General features: G+C 35.0%; 1 long non-coding RNA gene across 8 annotated transcripts; it reads right to left on the bottom strand.

Moving 5' to 3' along the window:
* Positions 1-8,104: 8,104 nt before the first annotated feature.
* Positions 8,105-25,827, bottom strand: LOC26535820. 8 transcript variants are annotated; one of them, XR_006245261.1, is made up of 4 exons: positions 19,044-25,303; positions 13,937-17,336; positions 9,366-11,899; positions 8,105-9,005 (listed from the first exon to the last, which is right to left on the bottom strand). It is a non-coding gene; the product is annotated as an uncharacterized LOC26535820 (long non-coding RNA). The 8 variants fall into 8 exon arrangements; XR_006245259.1 differs by having other exon boundaries at positions 8,105-10,126; positions 10,861-11,899; XR_006245258.1 differs by having other exon boundaries at positions 8,105-11,899; positions 19,044-24,131; positions 24,814-25,303.
* Between the last annotated feature and the right edge of the window lie 1,649 nt (positions 25,828-27,476).

Raw genomic sequence — 27,476 nt, 5'->3', positions numbered from 1 at the left:
TAGGTGGCAATAAAGAATACTGTGCGATTGTCACGCTGGACGTTAAAAACGCATTTAATACGGCAAGATGGCCTCTAATCCTCGATGCTATGTACACGATGGGTATCCCGGAGTACCTCAGGATCGCTGTAGGCAGCTATTTTAGAAATCGTATCCTCTGGTATGATACGGAAAATGGACCAAAAAGCTACCGAGTCTCAGCTGGTGTTCCACAAGGATCTGTACTTGGACCGATCCTGTGGAACATCATGTACGATGGTTTACTGGCAATCAGGAAGCCCTCAGGAGCTGAGCTGCACTGCTTCGCAGATGACGTGGCTATAACTGCAGTCGCAAAAACGATCATGGAAACCCAGGAGAAGTGTAACTCAACAATTCGAGCGGCCATCGACTGGTTTGAGAAAGCTGGACTAGCAATAGCGGCACATAAAACTGAAGCTGTCCTATTAAGCAGCAGAAAAAAAGGTGGAGAGCATGCAAGTCTCAGTCAGCGGAACCCAGGTGTCTTCAGCTGAGTCCTTGAAGTACCTCGGAGTCCTCATAGACCACAGGCTATCCTTTAAGGACCATGCTAAATACGCTAGCAGAAAGGCAGCCATCACATCGGCAGCCTTATCTCGACCAACGTCGGAGGCCAACGTGGGAGGCCCCAGAGACCCAGCCAGGAGGCTATTGGTAACCGTAGCAAAGGCAACGCTTTTATACGCTGCGACAATTTGGAGTGACGCCACAAAGAAAGGCTCATACTTAAATGGAGCGCGGATGGTGATAAGGTCGATGGCCCTTAGGCTAATAAGAGGCTTTAGAACGATATCTCAGGATGCAGCATTAGTTCTAGCAGGCATGCCACCAGCCGATCTGGAGATCAAGGCTCTTGTTCTCATCAGCAATGGTGCTACACGGGACGAGGCCTACGAACAGGTTGTTGGAGAGTGGCAGACGAGATGGCAAATTTCGCAACGGGGAAGGTGGACCTACAAACTCATCCCGGAGATAGACGCATGGACGCAGTGCAGCCATAAAACCTTGGACTACCACATGTCCCAATTCCTCACGGACCATGGCTGCTTCCGGGCCTACCTACATCGTTTCCGCCATGTAGAATCAGCCCAATGCCTATACTGCATTGATGCGGTGGAAACCGCGGAACATGTGCTATTGCACTGATCTAGGTTCTCGGCGGAGAGGGAACAGCTTAAAGCGTTATCTGGAGACCCGCTTAGTCCAAATGGATTGATCACGGCGATGACAGCGAATGTAAATAAATGGGAGCTGGGACACCGCATCATCATAAATATGATGAAAAGAGTCCGTGCCGACGAGACGGCCAACAGAGCTGGCAATTAAAACACAGAAGGAGTGTTCCTGTGAGGTGGCGGGATAAGAATACTACCTCAGCGTTCCCGGCTTGTCGTAAAAGGCGACTAAAGGGTGGAAAGGAGGAGCGCTACATGGCCAATGCTTCAGGAAGGGAGAGCGACCTGGCTTCACATCCTGCTCATCGAAGTCTTACCTTGACTGGCAGTTCCGGTGAGCGTTTATAGGACAGAGGAGCCTACGGAGGTTTTTGTTTTAGTACGTAGGCATAATCCCACCAGGGGTTATGAATCGTGCATGCCACCTATGGACGGTAGGTGGTATCTTTAGAAGATTTTAATTTTCCTACCGTAAGGCGATATTGAAGAGCGAAAAATTATAATAACATTTTTCTGAGATGGAAAATCGTATAGGGAAATTTGTGCCATAGGTCGAAGGGCCCACTCCTCTATCCAAAAAGGTATAAATAATCCGTCCGCCTTTGCTATCATTCGCGAACAGAAAGACTATTATTAATTTTATTCAACTAATTAACCGATAGCTTACCATTATTTTGACGGTTTCTGATTCTTTAAACTAAAAAACTGGAAACTCGATTGTCCCTAGGCGATGAGAATCATGGTCAAAGATGAAATGGAAACTAACCTCCTGAAAAACACTGTAACTATTGGTGTAACCCGAAAGACAGACGAAATAAAGTGTTGGAACGGTGCAGCTGGAGCTTGAGATTTCTTCTACGATCGGACGAATTTCTTAGTAGCGGGGGTATAAATGCTTGATTGTTCTCGAAACGGGTCAGATATTTACACATATTTAAAAATTATTTTAAGTTCATTATTTGTCTTTCCAATATATATCGACATGTCAAAAGTAGTTACGCCCACAGTTTTAAAAACTGTGCATTTTTTATTTGTGTCTTTTCAATTTGTATCGATATGCCGAAAACAAGCACACTTTATCGGTCTAAAATTGCTAAATTCTGTAGAGACATCGTGAAAAACTCGCTTAAATACTTACATAGCTCAATTTTCATCGAACCCCCTTTAGCCAAGTAGAGGGCACATGATATTCAAATAACTTTATTTTTTTCGCATTTGGAGGTTTTGAAACATTTTATTTATATACCGATCAACGGTGATATCTTGGCTACAAAGCTAAATCATTCCAAATTCTTTCCACACATTCCTTCACATCAAGTACCTTGATAAGCCATCTCACTGATATCCTATTTTGTAGTATTCTTTTATGTATTTTTAAGTACAATAAACGTGTATTTTATTTTATTAAAAAATAATAATTTATAATTTTTATTAAAATTTTTTTTTTAAGGGAGTTAGGAATCCAGGGTTTGCAGAAGCTAGCGTTAACATATTAGGGCGTAGTTATAGCATCCTTCATCAATATCCTTTTTGTAGCACTGGGCTCATCCTTCCTTCGCGGTTTTGTGTTGCGGTTTTGTGTTGCCATTGTCATTGAAAAAATAATGACTGACATGTTTTTATATTGAAATTTTTATCTCTCTGTTCATACTTTTGGTGGGTGAGGTTTTTTGATTTGGTATTCATAGTACCAACATAGGGACTAGTTGTTAGGAAAAACTTAAGAGACAAAGCATCAGAAACCTCACCCGAAAACCTGATGCTTTTTTTGTACGCACGTAAAGTAAATGAATTTTTTTAAGACTTTGGGGGTTGCGGTTTCCTTTTGTACACACCATGAATTATAGATTCCGAAAAACTACCACCAGAGTTGGTTTTGGGCAAAACATTTAGAGAAAAACATGTAAACAGGAAAAAGGTAAGGAATACATTCGTGCTATAAAATATCAAAGTAATGCGACTAAAATCCACATCCATTCAATACCAAAAGTAAAACAAAAAGAGAAAATACGAGTACGATAACGGTGGGATATAAAAAACCATAAAATTCAAGGAGTCTTTCAATTTGATATATGAATAATTGTTTGATGTTAAAATAAACAAAATTTTTTTAAATCCATTTATACCATTCTAATTTCATGTTAGGGCTTAGATGTCGTTTAAAAACAATTTTATTTTGACCAATTTTGGTAAGTATATTTAAAAAGCCAATAACTTTTTTTTCTTAGTAAGGGAAACGATTTTTGATTAATGCGCTGCTAATACATAAGAACATCTGTACATTTTTAGATCCATAGTTGTAATGACGTAATATGCAATTCAAATCCACTTATTTATTGGCGAGCTATTTAAAACACTTTGGTTTGAATTTCACTTCATTCGTTTTAGAATGTGCCGTTTGAATTGAATGAACTGAAGTCGGCACGGGTTGCCGACTTCACTTCGTTCATTTGCAAACGCGCCGAATTCACTTCGTTCGTTTCAACACGAATGTCTCATTTGCCGGTTTGAATGGTGTTATGCAGAACTATAGTTTGAAAGCACACTTTTGCAGTAGTAAAGTACACAAAATTGTTAAAGATGAGTATGCATGAGTATATATTCGTGGAAGAGGTTAGAAATAAGGGCATTTCTAGTTCTCCAGAATGTTGGTTCTGTTCGTTGTGTTTATTTGTCTTGGCCAATTTAATGGTGCGGTTAAGGAGTCAAATTTCTTAATTTATTTGTCGAATAATACAGAATATTATCAAATTGGTTTATTTTATTTCGCGTAGTTTTGGTATGTATAGAATCCAACGGAAAACCAAAGTGGCTGTGAGTGTAAAGTGAAGCACAAGATGCAAAGTAAAATTGGTAAGGTGTGAAAATTTCGAACATAAGTATACGAAAGTGTAAGCATTGGAAAAAATGGCCAAAAATAACCAATATTGCTATTAAGGTTTTATATGGCTAATACTGTTTGTTAAATTTGTTTGTTTGTTGTCTACAAGTAGTTTTGGTATGTATAGAATCCAACGGAAAACCAAAGTGGCTGTGAGTGTAAAGTGAAGCACAAGATGCAAAGTAAAATTGGTAAGGTGTGAAAATTTCGAACATAAGTATACGAAAGTGTAAGCATTGGAAAAAATGGCCAAAAATAACCAATATTGCTATTAAGGTTTTATATGGCTAATACTGTTTGTTAAATTTGTTTGTTTGTTGTCTACAAAGGTCCATAATATGTTTATTTGGTTAGAACACCAAACATAAACATTAACATTCATACTTGTTTAACTTTTCAAAGTGCATTCTTAGGAGACAAGATTTTATTGTTTTGAAAATAAATTCGACCTCCGATAATTAAAAAGCAAGTTTCCCATTTGCATTTTAATAAGAAATTAAAAGAAAAAATGTTCTTAGGTAGCTTCCAAAATAAACTTCATAGGCTTCATAGACTTTTCAAATCAGACCAAATCCGGAAATCATTGTATTTGTTCATGAACGAAACGAATTTGAGGAAGTATGTACCATAAACCAAAAATCAAACAACATTTAAACCAAATTTAAGTTCTTTTTTTAACGTTCTTTTTTTAACGTTTTTTTTTTTTAGAAATCGTCTAAATTTGAATAATGTTTGCATTCACAGAGAAAGGTTAGTTAAGAAGTGTTAAAATTGGTTTATATATGTATCTCAGGTTGTATGTGTGTATTTTTCAAAATTTTTTTTAAAGTGAATTTTGTTAATAAAATAAAATAGAAGAATTTAATCCAACATTGTATAATAGCTAAGCACTTCATTTTCAGCTGATTTAATGCTTTAGGATAATGTAGTCAAAGATGTTTTAGAGGTTTTCTTATTAATCATTTTAAAAAGTTTGTTAGGCAGTGTACGAACTTGTAGTATTCATTAAATCTTTTCATTAATTTTTCTTTTTTCTGAAGTTATTTGAAAAGTGATATCTAATCTATTTTTATATTTAATGCAAGTAATCGTTACGTAATTTCCGTGGTATTTTTTCAAAAATTTAAATGATTTTTTGTGTGTTTATTTACACCCGTTACTTGTCCAATAAAAGGGTATACCCGTTTTGGTGGAAAGGTATGTAACAGGCACACACCACCCACACACCACCCAGAAACCGCCCAAAACTGCCACGCCCACAATTTTCAAAAATGTTTTGATATTTTTTCTTTTATTCAAGTTTTTTTATCTTTTTGTTTTATATAAAACGCGATCGTGAATGGGAACCGTTTCATATCACATCCTACCTATATGGATTTTACAATTTTAAGTTGATTTTACCAAAAGGGTAAGCCTTTTCGGATGATTATTAAAGGGTTCATATTATTGTGGTTCATCTTGTATTAGCTAAAGTATATAATATTAAAGATAACGTATCTTTAATGTCCTATTTATGCTTTATAAACCCTATCTTTCTAGTTGTTGTATCTTTTTGTATTATATAAAACGCTATCGTGAAGGAGAACAGTTTAATATCACACCCTTCCTATATGGATTTTACAATTTTGAGTTAATTTTACCAAAAGGCTAAGCCTTTTCGACTGATTTTGTTTTGGGTAATCGAGTTAAATCATACCTACTATCGAAGGTGTAGTAGTTGCTAAGTAAGTTGCTGGTAAAGGCTATGGTAATAGACCAAGATAATGCCATAAAAGAAGGCAAAGAGCTAAAATTACGAAGCAGATTATGCTGTATAAAGCGCGAAAGGATCTCGCGGAGTTGAAAGCGAAGGTTGCCGCCTTGGAAGGCAATTTGCTGGAATGCAAGCCCATAGTTGGGATCAGAGACCTTGAGGCTAGTTTACGGAAATTTTCGGGAGATGAAAACATGTCCATGCACACGAGCTGGCTGCAGCCATGCACGGACTAGACAGCTCTCACCGTCGATCGGCTCGCTCACACATTATGCTCGAAAAACCAGCTTTATGGAAGAAGCTAAGCGAGAGTGTGCGAAACACTTTTGGATTCCAAATGACAAATAACCAGTTGGCAAAGCAGTTGCAGAGCCGTTTTATTTGTGTGAATGAATCGCTGCTGCAATATTTTATTGCGATGCCGAGCGATAGGGCACTTCAACAGTCAATGTAAGAAGCCAAAGCGCCCGGAAGGAGCGTATTTTCATTGCTTCGAGATTGGGCACCAATATCGCCAGTGCCCGATGCGTTTGCGAACGCCTGCCCTCAGCCATGATGATGGGCAAGACAAGAAGGAGGACGACGACAATTGAGTTGGTGGAAATTCATATATTTAATTAATACCAGAAGCCCATTGAGTTTTAACAATAGGGAATTTCTGATCAGTGTCCGATTTCGTCAAGAGCTGTTGTACCTTCTCAACCTAGTGACCCTTGTGGTCCTGTTCAACCCGGTGTTTCTTTTGGACCTTGTGGTCTTACTGCACCTTGTATAACTACTGAATCTTGTGACTTAGTGTACTTTGTAGGCAGTGTGACAATGTGAACCTTGTAGACAGTAGACTTTCTGAACCCCGTGGAATTAAGAGACCTTCTCAACCTAGGAAATGTGAAGTATCTTGTAATCCTAAGAAACGTGTTAAATCCGTTAGGTTTTCCCCGCAGGTTAAGTATATTGTTGGAATTGTAGGTGCGTCCCATTATTATAATGATTTACAGTTGCAAACCGAACAAATAAAGGGATCCACGAGGCTGCTATTCTTTAACCATGTTTAAAAGTGTGTTATAAGACTATAGGACCGTGGGTATGATCGAGGTCGATCAAATGTTGCCCGAATGTTAACATCCCATTTTTGTATGGCGCGCCTTAGTGTAAACCAGTTATATATTGCTATTAATATGCGATTAAATTAAGAAGATTTTAAAAGAAAGAAAAGCACTTGGATATTGGCGAAAAAACGATCGAAACGGAAATAAAAGAGCGGAACAAAAGTCATTAAAAATGAAAGCGACCCTACATTTAAACATTGAAATAAGACCTGGAGTACTAAACTTTCATGTGTACTAATGTACTATTGTAGTAGATTATAAAACGCGAACGTGAAAGGGATCAGACTAATATCACACCCTACTTATATGGATTTTACAATTTTGAGTTCATTTTACCCAGAGGATAACCCTATCCGACTGATAATGTTTGGGGTAATCGCATTAAATTATACCTTTTATTGAAGGGTTCATATTATTATACCCGTTACTCGTAGAGTAAAAGGGTATACTAGATTCGTTGAAAAGTATGTAACAGGCAGAAGGAAGCGTTTCCGACCATATAAAGTATATATATTCTTGATCAGGATCAATAGCCGAGTCGATTTGGCCATGTCCGTCTGTCCGTCCGTCTGTCCGTCTGTCTGTCCGTATGAACGTCGAGATCTCAGGAACTACAAAAGCTAGAAAGTTGAGATTAGGAATACAGACTCCAGGGACATAGACGCAGCGCAAGTTTGTCGAATCATGCTGCCACGCCCACTCTAACGCCCACAAACCGCCCAAAACTGCCACGCCCACACTTTTGAAAAATGTTTTAATATTTTTTCATTTTTGTATTTGTCTTGTAAATTTCTATCGATTTGCAAAAAAACTTTTTGCCACGCCCACTCTAACGCCCACAAACCGCCCAAAGCTGCCAGGCCCACACTTTTGAAAAATTTTTTGATATTTTTTCATTTTTGTATTAGTCTTGTAAATTTCTATCTATTTGCCAAAAAACTTTTGGCCACGCCCACTCTAACGCCCACAAACCAAAAACTGTGCTTCGCACTTACACTAGTAACGGGTATCAGATAGTCGGGGAACTCGACTATAGCGTTCTCTCTTGTTGTGGTTTATGTTGTAGTTGCCGAGGTATACCATATAAAAAACGGCGTAAGTTCAATTCCTACCTATTAAGTCAATTAGTATGCTTTATAAATCCTACCATTCAAGATTTTTTTTATTTTGTAGTTGATTATGAAACGCGATCGTGAATGGAAAAAGTTTAATATCACACCCTACCTATATGGATTTTAAAATTTTGAGTTGATTTTACCAAGAGGCTAAGACTTTTCGACTTATAATGTTTGGGGTAATAGAGATAAATCATACCTAATATTGAAGGGTTCATATTATTGTGGCTCATGTTGTAGTTGCCGAAGTATATCATATAAAAAACGGCGTAAGTTCAATTCCTACCTATTAAGTCAATTAGAATTCTTTATAAATCCTACCTTTAAAGTTTTTCTTATTTTGTAGTTGATTATGAAACGCGATCATGTATGGGAACAGTTTAATATCACACCCTACCTATATGGATTTTACAATTTTGAGTTGATTTTACCAAGAGGCTAAGCCTTTTCGACTGATAATGTTTGGGGTAATAGAGATAAATCATACCTATTATTGAAGGGTTCATATTATTGTGGCTTATGTTGTACTTGCTGAAGTATCGTGAATGGGAACAGTTAAATATCACATCCAACCTATATGGATTTTACAATTTTGAGTTGATTTTACCAAGAGGCTAAGCCTTTTCTACTGATAATGTTTGGGGTAATAGAGATATAACATACCTAATATTGAAGGGTTCATATTATTGTGGCTTATGTTGTAGTTGCCGACGTATACCATTTAAAAAACAGCGTAAGTTCAATTTCTACCTAATAAGTCAATTAGAATTCTTTATAAATCCTACCTTTCAAGTTTTTCTTATTTTGTAGTTGATTATGAAACGCGATCATGTATGGGAACAGTTAAATATCACATCCAACCTATATGGATTTTACAATTTTAAGTTGATTTTACCAAGAGGCTAAGGCTTTTCGACTGATTATGTTTGGGATAATCGAGTTAAATTATACCTATTATTGTGGCTTATGTTGTAGTTGCCGAAGTATATCATATAAAAAACGGCGTAAGTTCAATTCCTACCTATTAAGTCAATTAGAATTCTTTATTGTGGCTTATGTTGTAGTTGCCGACGTATACCATATAAAAAACAGCGTAAGTTCAATTCCTACCTATTAAGTCAATTAGAATTTTTTATAAATCCTACCTTTCAAGTTTTTCTTATTTTGTAGTTTATTATGAAACGCGATCATGTATGGGAACAGTTAAATATCACATCCAACCTATATGGATTTTACAATTTTGAGTTGATTTTACCGAGATGATAAGCCCTTTCGACTGATTATTACTGGGGTAATAGAGATAAATCATACCTATTATTGAAGGGTTCATATTATTGCGGTTTATGTTGTAGTTGCTGAAGTATCGTGAATGGGAACAGTTTAGTATCACCCCTACCTATTTGGATTTTACAATTTTGAGTTGATTTTCCCAAGAGGCTAAGCCTTTTTCGACTGATAGTGTTTGGGGTAATAGAGATAAATCATACCTAATATTGAAGGGATCATAATTTTGTGGCTTATGTTGTAGTTGTCAAAGTATATCAGATAAAAAACGGCGTATTTTAAATTCCTACCTATTCCTGCTATTAAGTCAATTAGAATTCTTTAAAAATCCTACCTTTCAAGTTTTTCTTATTTTGTAATTGATTATGAAATGCGATCGAGTATGGGAACAGACTAATATCACATCCTATCTATATGGATTTTACAATTTTGAGTTGATATCACCAAGAGGCTAAGCCTTTTCGACTGATAGTGTTTGGGGTAATAGAGATAAATCATACCTAATATTGAAGGGATCATAATTTTGTGGCTTATGTTGTAGTTGCCAAAGTATATCAGATAAAAAACGGCGTATGTTCAATTCCTACCTATCAAGTCAATTAGAATTCTTTAAAAATCCTACCTTTCAAGTTTTTCTTATTTTGTAATTGATTATGAACTGCGATCGAGTATGGGAACAGACTAATATCACATCCTATCTATATGGATTTTACAATTTTGAGTTGATATCACCAAGAGGCTAAGGCTTTTCGACTGATTATGTTTGGGATAATCGAGTTAAATTATACCTATTATTGTGGCTTATGTTGTAGTTGCCGACGTATACCATATCAAAAACAGCGTAAGTTCAATTCCTACCTAATAAGTCAATTAGAATTATTTATAAGTCCTACCTTTTAGGTTTTTCTTATTTTGTAGTTGATTATGAAACGCGATCATGTATGGGAACAGTTAAATATCACATCCAACCTATATGGATTTTACAATTTTAAGTTAATTTTACCAAGAGGCTAAGCCTTTTCGACTGATAATGTTTGGGGTAATAGAGATAAATCATACCTAATATTGAAGGGTTCATATTATTGTGGCTTATGTTGTAGTTGCCGACGTATACCATTTAAAAAACAGCGTAAGTTCAATTCCTACCTATTAAGTCAATTAGAATTCTTCATAAATCCTACCTTTCAAGTTTTTCTTATTTTGTAGTTTATTATGAAACGCGATCATGTATGGGAACAGTTAAATATCACATCCAACCTATATGGATTTTACAATTTTGAGTTGATTTTACCAAGAGGCTAAGCATTTTCGACTGATAATGTTTGGGGTAATAGAGATAAATCATACCTATTATTGAAGGGTTCATATTATTGCGGTTTATGTTGCAGTTCCTGAAGTATCGTGAAAGGGAACAGTTCAATATCACCCCTACCTATATGGATTTTACAATTTTGAGTTGATTTTACCGAGATGATAAGCCCTTTCGACTGATTATTACTGGGGTAATAGAGATAAATTATACCTATTATTGAAGGGTTCATATTTTTGTTGCTTATGTTGTAGTTGCTAAAATATCGTGAACGGGAACAGTTTAGTATCACCCCTACCTATTTGGATTTTACAATTTTGAGTTGATTTTCCCAAGAGGCTAAGCCTTTTCGACTGATAGTGTTTGGGGTAATAGAGATAAATCATACCTAATTTTGAAGGGATCATAATTTTGTGGCTTATGTTGTAGTTGTCAAAGTATATCAGATAAAAAACGGCGTATTTTAAATTCCTACCTATTAAGTCAATTAGAATTCTTTAAAAATCCTACCTTTCAAGTTTTTCTTATTTTGTAATTGATTATGAAATGCGATCGAGTATGGGAACAGACTAATATCACATCCTATCTATATGGATTTTACAATTTTGAGTTGATATCACCAAGAGGCTAAGCCTTTTCGACTGATAGTGTTTGGGGTAATAGAGATAAATCATACCTAATATTGAAGGGATCATAATTTTGTGGCTTATGTTGTAGTTGCCAAAGTATATCAGATAAAAAACGGCGTATGTTCAATTCCTACCTATTAAGTCAATTAGAATTCTTTAAAAATCCTACCTTTCAAGTTTTTCTTATTTTGTAATTGATTATGAAATGCGATCGAGTATGGGAACAGACTAATATCACATCCTATCTATATGGATTTTACAATTTTGAGTTGATATCACCAAGAGGCTAAGCCTTTTCGACTGATAATGTTTGGGGTAATAGAGATAAATCATACCTAATATTGAAGGGTTCATATTATTGTGGCTTATGTTGTAGTTGCCGACGTATACCATTTAAAAAACAGCGTAAGTTCAATTCCTACCTATTAAGTCAATTAGAATTCTTCATAAAACCTACCTTTCAAGTTTTTCTTATTTTGTAGTTTATTATGAAACGCGATCATGTATGGGAACAGTTAAATATCACATCCAACCTATATGGATTTTACAATTTTAAGTTGATTTTACCAAGAGGCTAAGGCTTTTCGACTGATTATGTTTGGGATAATCGAGTTAAATTATACCTATTATTGTGGCTTATGTTGTAGTTGCCGAAGTATATCATATAAAAAACGGCGTAAGTTCAATTCCTACCTATTAAGTCAATTAGAATTCTTTATTGTGGCTTATGTTGTAGTTGCCGACGTATACCATATAAAAAACAGCGTAAGTTCAATTCCTACCTATTAAGTCAATTAGAATTTTTTATAAATCCTACCTTTCAAGTTTTTCTTATTTTGTAGTTTATTATGAAACGCGATCATGTATGGGAACAGTTAAATATCACATCCAACCTATATGGATTTTACAATTTTGAGTTGATTTTACCGAGATGATAAGCCCTTTCGACTGATTATTACTGGGGTAATAGAGATAAATCATACCTATTATTGAAGGGTTCATATTATTGCGGTTTATGTTGTAGTTGCTGAAGTATCGTGAATGGGAACAGTTCAATAGCACCCCTACCTATTTGGATTTTACAATTTTGAGTTGATTTTCCCAAGAGGCTAAGCCTTTTCGACTGATAGTGTTTGGGGTAATAGAGATAAATCATTCCTAATATTGAAGGGATCATAATTTTGTGGCTTATGTTGTAGTTGTCAAAGTATATCAGATAAAAAACGGCGTATGTTCAATTCCTACCTATTAAGTCAATTAGAATTCTTTAAAAATCCTACCTTTCAAGTTTTTCTTATTTTGTAATTGATTATGAAATGCGATCGAGTATGGGAACAGACTAATATCACATCCTATCTATATGGATTTTACAATTTTGAGTTGATATCATCAAGAGGCTAAGCCTTTTCGACTGATAATGTTTGGGGTAATAGAGGTAAATCATACCTATTATTGAAGGGTTCATATTATTGCGGTTTATGTTGTAGTTGCTGAAGTATCGTGAATGGGAACAGTTCAATGGCACCCCTACCTATATGGATTTTACAATTTTGAGTTGATATCACCAAGAGGCTAAGCCTTTTCGACTGATAGTGTTCGGGGTAATAGAGATAAATCATACCTAATATTGAAGGGATCATAATTTTGTGGCTTATGTTGTAGTTGCCAAAGTATATCAGATAAAAAACGGCGTATGTTCAATTCCTACCTATTAAGTCAATTAGAATTCTTTAAAAATCCTACCTTTCAAGTTTTTCTTATTTTGTAATTGATTATGAAATGCGATCGAGTATGGGAACAGACTAATATCACATCCCATCTATATGGATTTTACAATTTTGAGTTGATATCACCAAGAGGCTAAGCCTTTTCGACTGATAGTGTTTGGGGTAATAGAGATAAATCATACCTAATATTGAAGGGATCATAGTTTTGTGGCTTGTGTTGTAGTTGCCAAAGTATATCAGATAAAAAACGGCGTATGTTCAATTCCTACCTATTAAGTCAATTAGAATTCTTTAAAAATCCTACCTTTCAAGTTTTTCTTATTTTGTAATTGATTATGAAATGCGATCGAGTATGGGAACAGACTAATATCACATCCTATCTATATGGATTTTACAATTTTGAGTTGATATCACCAAGAGGCTAAGCCTTTTCGACTGATAGTGTTTGGGGTAATAGAGATAAATCATACCTAATATTGAAGGGATCATAATTTTGTGGCTTATGTTGTAGTTGCCAAAGTATATCAGATAAAAAACGGCGTATGTTCAATTCCTACCTATTAAGTCAATTAGAATTCCTTAAAAATCCTACCTTTCAAGTTTTTCTTATTTTGTAATTGATTATGAAATGCGATCGTGTATGGGAACAGACTAATATCACATCCTATCTATATGGATTTTACAATTTTGAGTTGATATCACCAAGAGGCTAAGCCTTTTCGACTGATAATGTTTGGGGTAATAGAGGTAAATCATACCTATTATTGAAGGGTTCATATTATTGCGGCTTATGTTGTAGTTGCTGAAGTATCGTGAATGGGAACAGTTCAATAGCACCCCTACCTATATGGATTTTACAAATTTGAGTTGATTTTACCAAGAGGCTTAGCCTTTTCGACTGATAATGTTTGGGATAACAGAGATAAATCTTACCTATTATTGAAGGGTTCATATTATTGTGGCTTATGTTGTAGTTGCCGACGTATACCATATAAAAAACAGCGTAAGTTCAATTCCTACATAATAAGTCAATTAGAATTCTTTATAAATCCTACCTTTCAAGTTTTTCTTATTTTGTAGTTGATTATGAAACGCGATCGTGAATGGGAACAGTTTAATATCACACCCTATTTATATAGATTTTACAATTTAAAGTTGATTTAACGAAAAGGCTAAGACTTTTCGACTGATAATGTTTGGGGTAATAGAGATAAATTATATCTATTATTGAAGGGTTCATATTTTTGTGGTTTATGTTGTAGTTGATGAAGTATCGTGAATGGGAACGGTTTAACATCACCTTTACCTATATGGATTTTACAATTTTGAGTTGATTTTACGGAGATGATAAGCCCTTTCTACTGATTATTACTGGGGTAATAGAGATAAATCATACCTATTATTAAAGGGATCATAATATTGTGGTTTATGCTGTAGTTGCCGACGTATACCATATAAAAAAACAGCGTAAGTTCAATTCCTACCTATTAAGTCAATTAGAACTCTTCATAAATCCTACCTTTCAAGTTTTTCTTATTTTGTAGTTGATTATGAAACGCGATCATGTATGGGAACAGTTAAATATCACATCCAACCTAAATGGATTTTACAATTTTAAGTTGATTTTACCAAGAGGCTAAGCCTTTTCGACGGATAATGTTTGGTGTAATAAAGATAAATCATACCTAATATTGAAGGGTTCATATTATTGTGGCTTTTGTTGTAGTTGCCGACGTATACCATATAAAAAACAGCGTAAGTTCAATTCCTACCTATTAATTCAATTAGAATTCTTCATAAATCCTACCTTTCAAGTTTTTCTTATTTTGTAGTTGATAATGAAACGCGATCGTTTATGGGAACAGTTTAATATCACATCCTACCTATATGGATTTTACAATTTTGAGTTGATTTTACCAAGAGGCTAAGCTTTTCGACTGATAATGTTTGGGGTAATAGAGATAAATCATTCCTAATATTGAAGGGTTCATATTATTGTGACTTTTGTTGTAGTTGCCGACGTATTCCATATAAAAAACAGCGTAAGTTCAATTCCTACCTATTAATTCAATAAGAATTCTTCATAAATCCTACCTTTCAAGTTTTTCTTATTTTGTAGTTGATAATGAAACGCGATCGTTTATGGGAACAGTTTAATATCACATCCTACCTATATGGATTTTACAATTTTGAGTTGATTTTACCAAGAGGCTAAGCTTTTCGACTGATAATGTTTGGGGTAATAGAGATAAATCATTCCTAATATTGAAGGGTTAATATTATTGTGGCTTTTGTTGTAGTTGCCGACGTATACCATATAAAAAACAGCGTAAGTTCAATTCCTACCTATTAATTCAATTAGAATTCTTCATAAATCCTACCTTTCAAGTTTTTCTTATTTTGTAGTTGATAATGAAACGCGATCGTTTATGGGAACAGTTTAATATCACATCCTACCTATATGGATTTTACAATTTTGAGTTGATTTTACCAAGAGGCTAAGCCTTTTCGACGGATAATGTTTGGGGTAATAAAGATAAATCATACCTAATATTGAAGGGTTCATATTATTGTGGCTTTTGTTGTAGTTGCCGACGTATTCCATATAAAAAATAGCGTAAGTTCAATTCCTACCTATTAATTCAATTAGAATTCTTCATAAATCCTACCTTTCAAGTTTTTCTTATTTTGTAGTTGATAATGAAACGCGATCGTTTATGGGAACAGTTTAATATCACATCCTACCTATATGGATTTTACAATTTTGAGTTGATTTTACCAAGAGGCTAAGCTTTTCGACTGATAATGTTTGGGGTAATAGAGATAAATCATTCCTAATATTGAAGGGTTCATATTATTGTGGCTTTTGTTGTAGTTGCCGACGTATACCATATAAAAAACAGCGTAAGTTCAATTCCTACCTATTAATTCAATTAGAATTCTTCATAAATCCTACCTTTCAAGTTTTTCTTATTTTGTAGTTGATAATGAAACGCGATCGTTTATGGGAACAGTTTAATATCACATCCTACCTATATGGATTTTACAATTTTGAGTTGATTTTACCAAGAGGCTAAGCTTTTCGACTGATAATGTTTGGGGTAATAGAGATAAATCATTCCTAATATTGAAGAGTTCATATTATTGTGGCTTTTGTTGTAGTTGCCGACGTATTCCATATAAAAAACAGCGTAAGTTCAATTCCTACCTATTAATTCAATTAGAATTCTTCATAAATCCTACCTTTCAAGTTTTTCTTATTTTGTAGTTGATAATGAAACGCGATCGTTTATGGGAACAGTTTAATATCACATCCTACCTATATGGATTTTACAATTTTGAGTTGATTTTACCAAGAGGCTAAGCTTTTCGACTGATAATGTTTGGGGTAATAGAGATAAATCATTCCTAATATTGAAGGGTTAATATTATTGTGGCTTTTGTTGTAGTTGCCGACGTATACCATATAAAAAACAGCGTAAGTTCAATTCCTACCTATTAATTCAATTAGAATTCTTCATAAATCCTACCTTTCAAGTTTTTCTTATTTTGTAGTTGATAATGAAACGCGATCGTTTATGGGAACAGTTTAATACCACATCCTACCTATATGGATTTTACAATTTTAAGTTGATTTTACCAAGAGGCTAAGCCTTTTCGACTGATAATGTTTGGGGTAATAGAGATAAATCATACCTAATATTGAAGGGTTCATATTATTGTGGCTTATGTTGTAGTTGCCGACGTATACCATATAAAAAACGCGTAAGTTCAATTTCTACCTATTAAGTCAATTAGAATTCTTCATAAATCCTACCTTTCAAGTTTTTCGTATTTTGTAGTTGTTTATGAAACGCGATCATGTATGGGAACAGTTAAATATCACATCCAACCTATATGGATTTTACAATTTTAAGTTGATTTTACCAAGAGGCTAAGCCTTTTCGACTGATAATGTTTGGGGTAATAGAGATAAATCATACCTAATATTGAAGGGTTCATATTATTGTGGCTTATGTTGTAGTTGCCGACGTATACCATATAAGAAACAGCGTAAGTTCAATTCCTACCTATTAAGTCAATTAGAATTCTTCATAAAACCTACCTTTCAAGTTTTTCGTATTTTGTAGTTGTTTATGAAACGCGATCATGTATGGGAACAGTTAAATATCACATCCAACCTATATGGATTTTACAATTTTAAGTTGATTTTACCAAGAGGCTAAGCCTTTTCGACTGATAATGTTTGGATTTTACAATTTTTGAGTTGATTTTACCAAGAGGCAAAGGCTTTTTGACTGATTATGTTTGGGGTAATCGAGTTAAATTATACCTATTATTGAAGGGTTCATATTTTTGTGGTTTATGTTGTAGTTGCTGAAGTATCGTGAATGGGGACGGTTTAATATCACCTCTACCTATATGGATTTTACAATTTTAAGTTGATTTTACCGAGATGATATGCCCTTTTGACTGATTATTACTGGGGTAATAGAGATAAATCATACCTAATATTGAAGGGTTCATATTATTGTGGCTTATGTTGTAGTTGCCGACGTATACCATATAAAAAACAGCGTAAGTTCAATTCCTACCTATTAAGTCAATTAGAATTCTTCATAAAACCTACCTTTCAAGTTTTTCGTATTTTGTAGTTGTTTATGAAACGCGATCATGTATGGGAACAGTTAAATATCACATCCAACCTATATGGATTTTACAATTTTAAGTTGATTTTACCAAGAGGCTAAGCCTTTTCGACTGATAATGTTTGTATTGTGTATAATGTATTATTGTGGCTTATGTTGTAGTTGCCGACGTATACCATATAAAAAACGCGTAAGTTCAATTTCTACCTATTAAGTCAATTAGAATTCTTTAAAAATCCTACCTTTCAAGTTTTTCTTATTTTGTAATTGATTATGAAATGCGATCGTGTATGGGAACAGACTAACATCACATCCTATCTATATGGATTTTACAACTTTGAGTTGATATCACCAAGAGGCTAAGCCTTTTCGACTGATATTGTTTGGGGTAATAGAGATAAATCATACATATTATTATTAAGCCTTTTCGACTGATAATGTTTGGGGTAATAGAGATAAATCATACCTATTATTGAAGGGTTTATATTATTGCGGCTTATGTTGTAGTTGCTGAAGTATCGTGAATGGAAACAGTTCAATATCACCCCTACCTATATGGATTTTACAAATTTGAGTTGATTTTACCAAGAGGCTAAGCCTTTTCGACTTATAATGTTTGGGGTAATCGAATTAAATTATACCTGTTATTGAAGGGTTCATATTTTTGTCGTTTATGTTGTAGTTGCTGAAGTATCGTGAATGGGGCGGTTTAATATCACCTCTACCTATATGGATTTTACAATTTTAAGTTGATTTTACCGAGATGATATGCCCTTTTGACTGATTATTACTGGGGTAATAGAGATAAATCATACCTAATATTGAAGGGTTCATATTATTGTGGCTTATGTTGTAGTTGCCGACGTATACCATATAAAAAACAGCGTAAGTTCAATTCCTACCTATTAAGTCAATTAGAATTCTTCATAAATCCTACCTTTCAAGTTTTTCGTATTTTGTAGTTGATTATGAAACGCGATCATGTATGGGAACAGTTAAATATCACATCCAACCTATATGGATTTTACAATTTTAAGTTGATTTTACCAAGAGGCTAAGCCTTTTCGACTGATAATGTTTGGGGTAATAGAGATAAATCATACCAAATATTGAAGGGTTCATATTATTGTGGCTTATGTTGTAGTTGCCGACGTATACCATATAAAAAACAGCGTAAGTTCAATTCCTACCTAATAAGTCAATTAGAATTCTTTATAAATCCTACCTTTCAAGTTTTTCTTATTTTGTAGTTGATTATGAATCGCGATCGTGAATGGGAACAGTTTAATATCACACCCTATTTATATGGATTTTACAATTTAAAGTTGATTTAACGAAAAGGCTAAGACTTTTCGACTGATAATGTTTGGGGTAATAGCGATAAATTAGACCTATTATTGAAGGGTTCATATTTTTGTGGTTTATGTTGTAGTTGCTGAAGTATCGTGAATGGGAACGGTTTAACATCGCCTTTACCTATATGGATTTTACAATTTTGAGTTGATTTTACCGAGATGATAAGCCCTTTCGACTGATTATTACTGGGGTAATAGAGATAAATCATACCTATTATTAAAGGGATCATAATATTGTGGTTTATGTTGTAGTTGCCGACGTATACCATATAAAAAAACAGCGTAAGTTCAATTCCTACCTATTAAGTCAATTAGAACTCTTCATAAATCCTACCTTTCAAGTTTTTCTTATTTTGTAGTTGATTATGAAACGCGATCATGTATGGGAACAGTTAAATATCACATCCAACCTATATGGATTTTACAATTTTGAGTTGATTTTACCAAGAGGCTAAGCTTTTCGACTGATTATGTTTGGGGTAATAGAGATAAATCATTCCTAAAATTGAAGGGTTCATATTATTGTGGCTTTTGTTGTAGTTGCCGACGTATACCATATAAAAAACAGCGTAAGTTCAATTCCTACCTATTAATTCAATTAGAACTCTTCATAAATCCTACCTTTCAAGTTTTTCTTATTTTGTAGTTGATAATGAAACGCGATCGTTTATGGGAACAGTTTAATATCACATCCTACCTATATGGATTTTACAATTTTGAGTTGATTTTACCAAGAGGCTAAGGCTTTTTGACTGATTATGTTTGGGGTAATCGAGTTAAATTATACCTATTATTGAAGGGTTCATATTTTTGTGGTTTATGTTGTAGTTGCTGAAGTATCGTGAATGGGGACGGTTTAATATCACCTCTACCTATATGGATTTTACAATTTTAAGTTGATTTTACCGAGATGATATGCCCTTTTGACTGATTATTACTGGGGTAATAGAGATAAATCATACCTAATATTGAAGGGTTCATATTATTGTGGCTTATGTTGTAGTTGCCGACGTATACCATATAAAAAACAGCGTAAGTTCAATTCCTACCTAATAAGTCAATTAGAATTCTTTATAAATCCTACCTTTCAAGTTTTTCTTATTTTGTAGTTGATTATGAAACGCGATCGTGAATGGGAACAGTTTAATATCACACCCTATTTATATGGATTTTACAATTTAAAGTTGACTTAACGAAAAGGCTAAGACTTTTCGACTGATAATGTTTGGGGTAATAGCGATAAATTATACCTATTATTTTACAATTTTGAGTTGATTTTACCGAGATGATAAGCCCTTTCGACTGATTATTACTGGGGTAATAGAGATAAATCATACCTATTATTAAAGGGATCATAATATTGTGGTTTATGTTGTAGTTGCCGACGTATACCATATAAAAAAACAGCGTAAGTTCAATTCCTACCTATTAAGTCAATTAGAACTCTTCATAAATCCTACCTTTCAAGTTTTTCTTATTTTGTAGTTGATTATGAAACGCGATCATGTATGGGAACAGTTAAATATCACATCCAACCTAAATGGATTTTACAATTTTAAGTTGATTTTACCAAGAGGCTAAGCCTTTTCGACGGATAATGTTTGGGGTAATCGAGTTAAATTATACCTATTATTGAAGGGTTCATATTTTTGTCGTTTATGTTGTAGTTGCTGAAGTATCGTGAATGGGAACGGTTTAACATCACCTCTACCTATATGGATTTTACAATTTTGAGTTGATTTTACCGAGATGATAAGCCCTTTCGACTGATTATTACTGGGGTAATAGAGATAAATCATACCTATTATTAAAGGGATCATAATATTGTGGTTTATGTTGTAGTTGCCGACGTATACCATATAAAAAAACAGCGTAAGTTCAATTCCTACCTATTAAGTCAATTAGAACTCTTCATAAATCCTACCTTTCAAGTTTTTCTTATTTTGTAGTTGATTATGAAACGCGATCATGTATGGGAACAGTTAAATATCACATCCAACCTAAATGGATTTTACAATTTTAAGTTGATTTTACCAAGAGGCTAAGCCTTTTCGACGGATAATGTTTGGGGTAATAGAGATAAATCATACCTAATATTGAAGGGTTCATATTATTGTGGCTTATGTTGTAGTTGCCGACGTATACCATATAAAAAACAGCGTAAGTTCAATTCCTACCTATTAAATCAATAAGAATTCTTCAAGATCCTACCTTTCAAGTTTTTCTTATTTTGTAGTTGATAATGAAACGCGATCGTTTATGGGAACAGTGTAATATCACATCCTACCTATATGGATTTTACAATTTTGAGTTGATTTTACCAAGAGGCTAAGCTTTTCGACTGATAATGTTTGGGGTAATAGAGATAAATCATTCCTAAAATTGAAGGGTTCATATTATTGTGGCTTTTGTTGTAGTTGCCGACGTATACCATATAAAAAACAGCGTAAGTTCAATTCCTACCTATTAATTCAATTAGAATTCTTCATAAATCCTACCTTTCAAGTTTTTCTTATTTTGTAGTTGATTATGAAACGCGATCATGTATGGGAACAGTTAAATATCACATCCAACCTATATGGATTTTACAATTTTAAGTTGATTTTACCAAGAGGCAAAGGCTTTTTGACTGATTATGTTTGGGGTAATCGAGTTAAATTATACTTATTATTGAAGGGTTCATATTTTTGTCGTTTATGTTGTAGTTGCTGAAGTATCGTGAATGGGAACGGTTTAACATCACCTCTACCTATATGGATTTTACAATTTTGGGTTGATTTTACCGAGATGATAAGCCCTTTCGACTGATTATTACTGGGGTAATAGAGATAAATCATACCTATTATTAAAGGGATCATAATATTGTGGTTTATGTTGTAGTTGCCGACGTATACCATATAAAAAACAGCGTAAGTTCAATTTCTACCTATTAAGTCAATTAGAATTCTTCATAAATCCTACCTTTGAAGATTTTCTTATTTTGTAGTTGATTATGAAACGCGATCATGTATGGGAACAGTTAAATATCACATCCAACCTATATGGATTTTACAATTTTAAGTTGATTTTACCAAGAGGCTAAGCCTTTTCGACGGATAATGTTTGGGGTAATAGAGATAAATCATACCTAATATTGAAGGGTTCATATTATTGTGGCTTATGTTGTAGTTGCTGAAGTATCGGGAATGGGAACGGTTTAATATCACCTCTACCTATATGGATTTTACAATTTTAAGTTGATTTTACCAAGAGGCTAAGCCTTTTCGACTGATAATGTTTGGGGTAATAGAGATAAATCATACCTAATATTGAAGGGTTCATATTATTGTGGCTTATGTTGTAGTTGCCGACGTATACCATATAAAAAACAGCGTAAGTTCAATTCCTACCTATTAAGTCAATTAGAATTCTTCATAAATCCTACCTTTCAAGTTTTTCTTATTTTGTAGTTGATTATGAAACGAGATCGTGAATGGGAACAGATTAATATCACACCCTACCTATATGGATTTTACAATTTTCAGTTGATTTTACCTTAAGATCTATACCTACCTATTAAGTTGACCTTTAGGTCCGACCTTGCAAGATCTTTTAGAGTTTCAAAATAACTCGATTTTTGGAAGACAGTTATATGTATGTATATCGTACACTACCTATGTAAATAAATTATTGTATATAAATTTTAGTTTACTTGACCATTAGGCTAAGCGGTTCCGAAAGATAATATATGGGCTTTTTGAATTTTTCATGTTACTGTGGTATAAAAAGTATTATACCTTGTAATGAATACAATTTTTCATTGCAGATTTAAATGATCAAAGATCAGAATGGTTTATTGAAAGTACACCGTTTAGATCCTTAAATTTTCTATTTGTTATGCTATATCTATATAGTTATTTCTGCAGTTCTCTTAATGTAACACGAGTCGCCTGTATAATTTGCTTTGGTACATTAATTGAGTACATCGAATCATTTAGAACGTATATGTTTATTTGTCAATCAAAACATAATTTTATCTTGTGCGCAAGAATAAGTGTAACGGTGTACGTCATTGGCGAACTCCAAACAAAAGAACTTCCGTTGACTTGTCCAATAAATATAGTTTTGAAGTCCTATAAATGTGGAGAAAAATAAAGCGGAATATTTATACGTACTTTTCAGCTGATTTTAAACCTTCAATCTCGTTCCAATACAAACTTTTAGCGCCCAAATGAGATCAATAGCCCTTTCCTCAATTGTAGACACTAGAACGTCTGAGTAATTTGTGTATGAGACGAACGCTATTGGCATCTTGATAAGGGCCCTTCCTCCGAGGGACTAGGAGTATTCTTTCAACGCTACATTTAAGCTAGATGGTACAACTGAAATCGGATCTTTTCTTGAAATAAAAATATCACGAGCAAATGTTTCGAGATTTATTTGTTGAATTTTGGAATTTTTTATTTACTTCTTCTGTGGCTTTTCTAGTATAGAGCTCTTTTGTTAATAATTTTTCATTTTTTCTATTTTTGTTGTGCTTCAATAGGTACACTTACATCAGTACAGTTAATTCTTAATTTGTGAAGTGTATAAGAACAAAAATTTAAACAGTTTCAGGTATTTAAGAACATAAGTGACACATGGTTGGTGTGGAAATGTATTCCGTATTGATTTTACAACTGAACAAAAGAACAAAATTAATATTTACAACCAACTGGCAGGGTATATTCGTGCTCGTTGGTTCAATTACTAATCCAGAGACGATGTGTCATTGAACGGAATGTGCTGCCACGTTTACGTATGTCTGCCCGTTACGGAACTTGTTCGGTGATAGTAAGCGACAGAAGGCCTTTTCGGGAGGGTATCCTTCACCCATAGTGGAGCAGAGAAGTCGATACACCAGTGTTCCTATAACACAATCCGCACAATCAATCTGACCGAATTGAGCACCCTGGCTGGCCTACGACCCCGGACATTAGATATATATACGCATATGATCTCAGTCACGGTCGCAGACTCAGCTTTTGAATAACGCTGCAATCTGGATCGGGCCGAGTGCACTTTCAGCACCCATATGCCGCCCCATGCTTGCGCAGGGTATCGACTTTTCACGGATCGATATCGATATCAACTTTCAACGCCCAACTATAAAGTTTAGAGAAAGAAATACATATTGCTTGGTTAAGTGGTATGGCAGGTAGCATATAGAGATGGTTACAAATAAGATTAACAGCTAGATAAATGTTAAGTCGACTAGGATCTATGTAGATTAAATAGCCAAAAGAAGCGACAGAGACGTGATGGGACAAAGTCAGGCTGCCGACATTTCCGCTGAAAAACACCTTATACATACATACATACATATATAAGTATCGGGAAGCAAAACTGAGGAAAGGCAAGTAAAGAGGTCGGTGCGCAGCTACCGTTGTACACTTTAAGTGTATATATATATATATAAATATATATATAAAATGTGTATACCCGAATGGTAGAGAGGCGATTGTAAACGGGGCGTATGAGTACGCTGTTTATAAAGAGAGCGAGGCAGTTGGTGGCCGTTCGATCCGGGGGGGTTGCGGACGAGAATAGTTCGAGCATTTTCGACTTGAATACAGATATACACATACAATGTAAAATAGTAGGGAAACATTTACAATTCGCGATTACGCAACATGATGAAATTGCAAAGGCTTCAGAATAAATGGCTTTGATGCGACGTTTAAAAACGTATTTCGCTACATTCGGTTATAGACTACGTCTTAAACATAGGTTGGGCTTACGAATTAAGAATATCGAACACGCTGCATTCGTTGCTGTGTATGTATACCTGGCTTCCTATCGTAAGCTTTCAAAATCCGCAGGTCAGGGCCATCGCCATTCGACACAGAGTACTGCACGTCCTGACATCCTGGATAACTGCCTCAGACTGCCTAGTGTATCACTTTCTAGCCAAATTCAAGAAAACTGTTTCCCGCATTGCGAAATTCCCCGACGCTGACCAGCAAAATTGATGACTAATCACATTTTTCCAGTGGGTTTGCAGTCTGACTTCTTTGTTTCCAACTCGAGAGCCAATAATGCCCGACGTGGAAAAATACTACGTGGGCCCTTGCCCTTGCATTTTGCAATAATCGCACTGCTGCTCGTCTGCTGGGACACAATTTTTACACATTTCCATTTTCGGATACAGCTACTGCTTGCAGATCGCAAGAGAGAAAATTTCTTTGTACTATTTTTAACTGGTTGTTGGTTTTTCTTTCAGCTTCACTCTGACTGCACTTGAACACTTTTCCATTGAGAGTGACGTGCCCCATGTGAGGCAGCTCTATTTATACCAATCCGCTGGCTTCGTGAAACATCTGCCTGTCTCTCGGGTCTGCGGCATTGGGGTTGGAACGAGTACACTATAGGTATATGTACATATATCGGATTCGTGCCTGCCCGGTTTCTCACGAGTGTCTACATCACTGTGCTACAAATCTACCCTTATTTCATGGGAAAGGTTGGTAAGCCGGTTAGACACACACATTTGGATTGTTCTCTTGTGTTTCAGAAACTACTGCACAGACTAACCGATTTTTGATAGGCATACATACATACAATGGTTAAGAACTTCCTGTTTCAGCAATACTTCAGTGACATTATAAACATAATTGATTACATACATTATTTTTCACAAAAGCACTTTCAAATAATTCCCTTAACAGCTATTCCTAAAATATTACATATAATAATATTAAATATTATAAGGAACAATGTTTGTTGATTAGTGTAAAATGGAAATATCTAGAAGGAGACAAATAATCGTCAGTTTTCGAGAGAGGCCACTAGGTTATACTGATTTATAGGGCTGTCTCTTTTCAGATCGAATTTTATGAAGGAATCCCGATTAGTTTAGTCAATGATAAATAAATAAAAATGAATTTTGTTATATTTTATAAAAAGATCTTTCTCATTTAAATACATACTCGAGTAGTTACAAACATTTCTAACACGTAGGTTTTTTAATGTAATATACATGTATAACACTGTCAAACCAGAAGTACCAAAAACGAACACAGTTGTAGATGTAAGTAAGGGCGCTGTATTCAATGTAAAACAAAATACCGATGCCTATCGATAGTTTGTGAGTCACAGGTATTTAATAATAAATCATATTACATACAATTAAAATAAATATAATTAGCTGAAAGAATTTAAATTTGGAAAAATCTAGCAAATTTATAATACGTTATGAAACAAATTTAAAAAGATTGTCTTGTTTTTATAAAATGGTCATAAACTAACATTATATTGAGATTTTTCATCCTAATTATGTGTTTCTTAATTAGGTACATAGCTTTTCAAAGTAATTCTCGGTATATGTTCGGATGCCTAAGTTAATTTCCAGACCTATCCTAATCCGGTTCTACCTACTCGCGCATATCCCTCATTGTAACATTCTTCTTTGGACAGAATAATACTTTTGGGTAAGACCACCCAGCAATACGTTCAGTGTAGCTTGGTGAGTGGCCAAATGTTTGCGAGTGCTGAACCAAACACAAGGTTTTTGAACCTTTGGCCGCTGGCTGAGCAGGAAAGCCAGCTGTTGCAAACGCACGCGCATCCTGCGCTCAATCGACCTCGGGGTGGGTAGATACTTACTCCCTCCGAAAGAGAGAGGTGGGTGGGTAAATGAGTGAGTGGCACTATGAGTGAGTGCTGCACATCCTTGAGCAACAGAGTGCTTAGTTTCGAGCGCTAACTAAACTCTAACGAGCTGAGCACCGAAACTTGAAAACTGCCATTAAAACTTCAAACAAAAAGTATGCAAAGTTTGGATTATTTTATATCGGTGGACTGAGATTTAATTGCCAACCCAGCTTAAGCAATGTCCGGAATGAGGCGGAAGCATCTTCATGTCCCGCCATTAAGCCAAGTTGCACGGGCAACAATTGCAAGGAAAAGACACATAATCATAAACAAGCGGACGGACAAAAGCAATTGACACGAGCAACAAAAGCGGCAGCATAATGGAGGCAGCACGGAAATTGCGTAAACGCCGCGTGCCCCTCTTGTTGCTCTCGGTTTGGCTTGGCTTGGTTCGGTGCGGTCCGTTTCGGTTTGTTTTGTTTCCTGCCGCAGGCTGACACACGCAACAAACAATGGCCAGAAGTCAAATGGCATAATAAACGTATTTATGATGGAGGACCCGAAATGAGCATATGACGATGACAAATCCCACACCCAACTGGAGGTGTGTGTTCGAGATGGTAAAAGGTGGGGGTCGAGGAAACGCAGCCTCCCACTCGGTCGCCCTGACATTTCAAGAATCCAACCTTGGATATTGCCAAATGTGGTCCTTCAGTTTTAAGCCTACAAAGTTGTGCGCTAAGCCTGCGAAAAGTACGGAACGGGAACGGTAGAGAACTACGGGCATAAACATATAGGAGAGCTCTGTCATTGCATTTGAGGGCCGTTGGTTCAGCGCTCACCGAGTGGAGTACATAG

This window comes from Drosophila yakuba, chromosome 3R, assembly GCF_016746365.2.
Source record: "Drosophila yakuba strain Tai18E2 chromosome 3R, Prin_Dyak_Tai18E2_2.1, whole genome shotgun sequence".
Taxonomy (NCBI): Eukaryota; Metazoa; Arthropoda; class Insecta; order Diptera; family Drosophilidae; genus Drosophila; species Drosophila yakuba.
The sequence above is the reverse complement of the archived record's forward strand: the minus strand, read 5'-3'. Positions and strand labels throughout refer to the sequence as shown.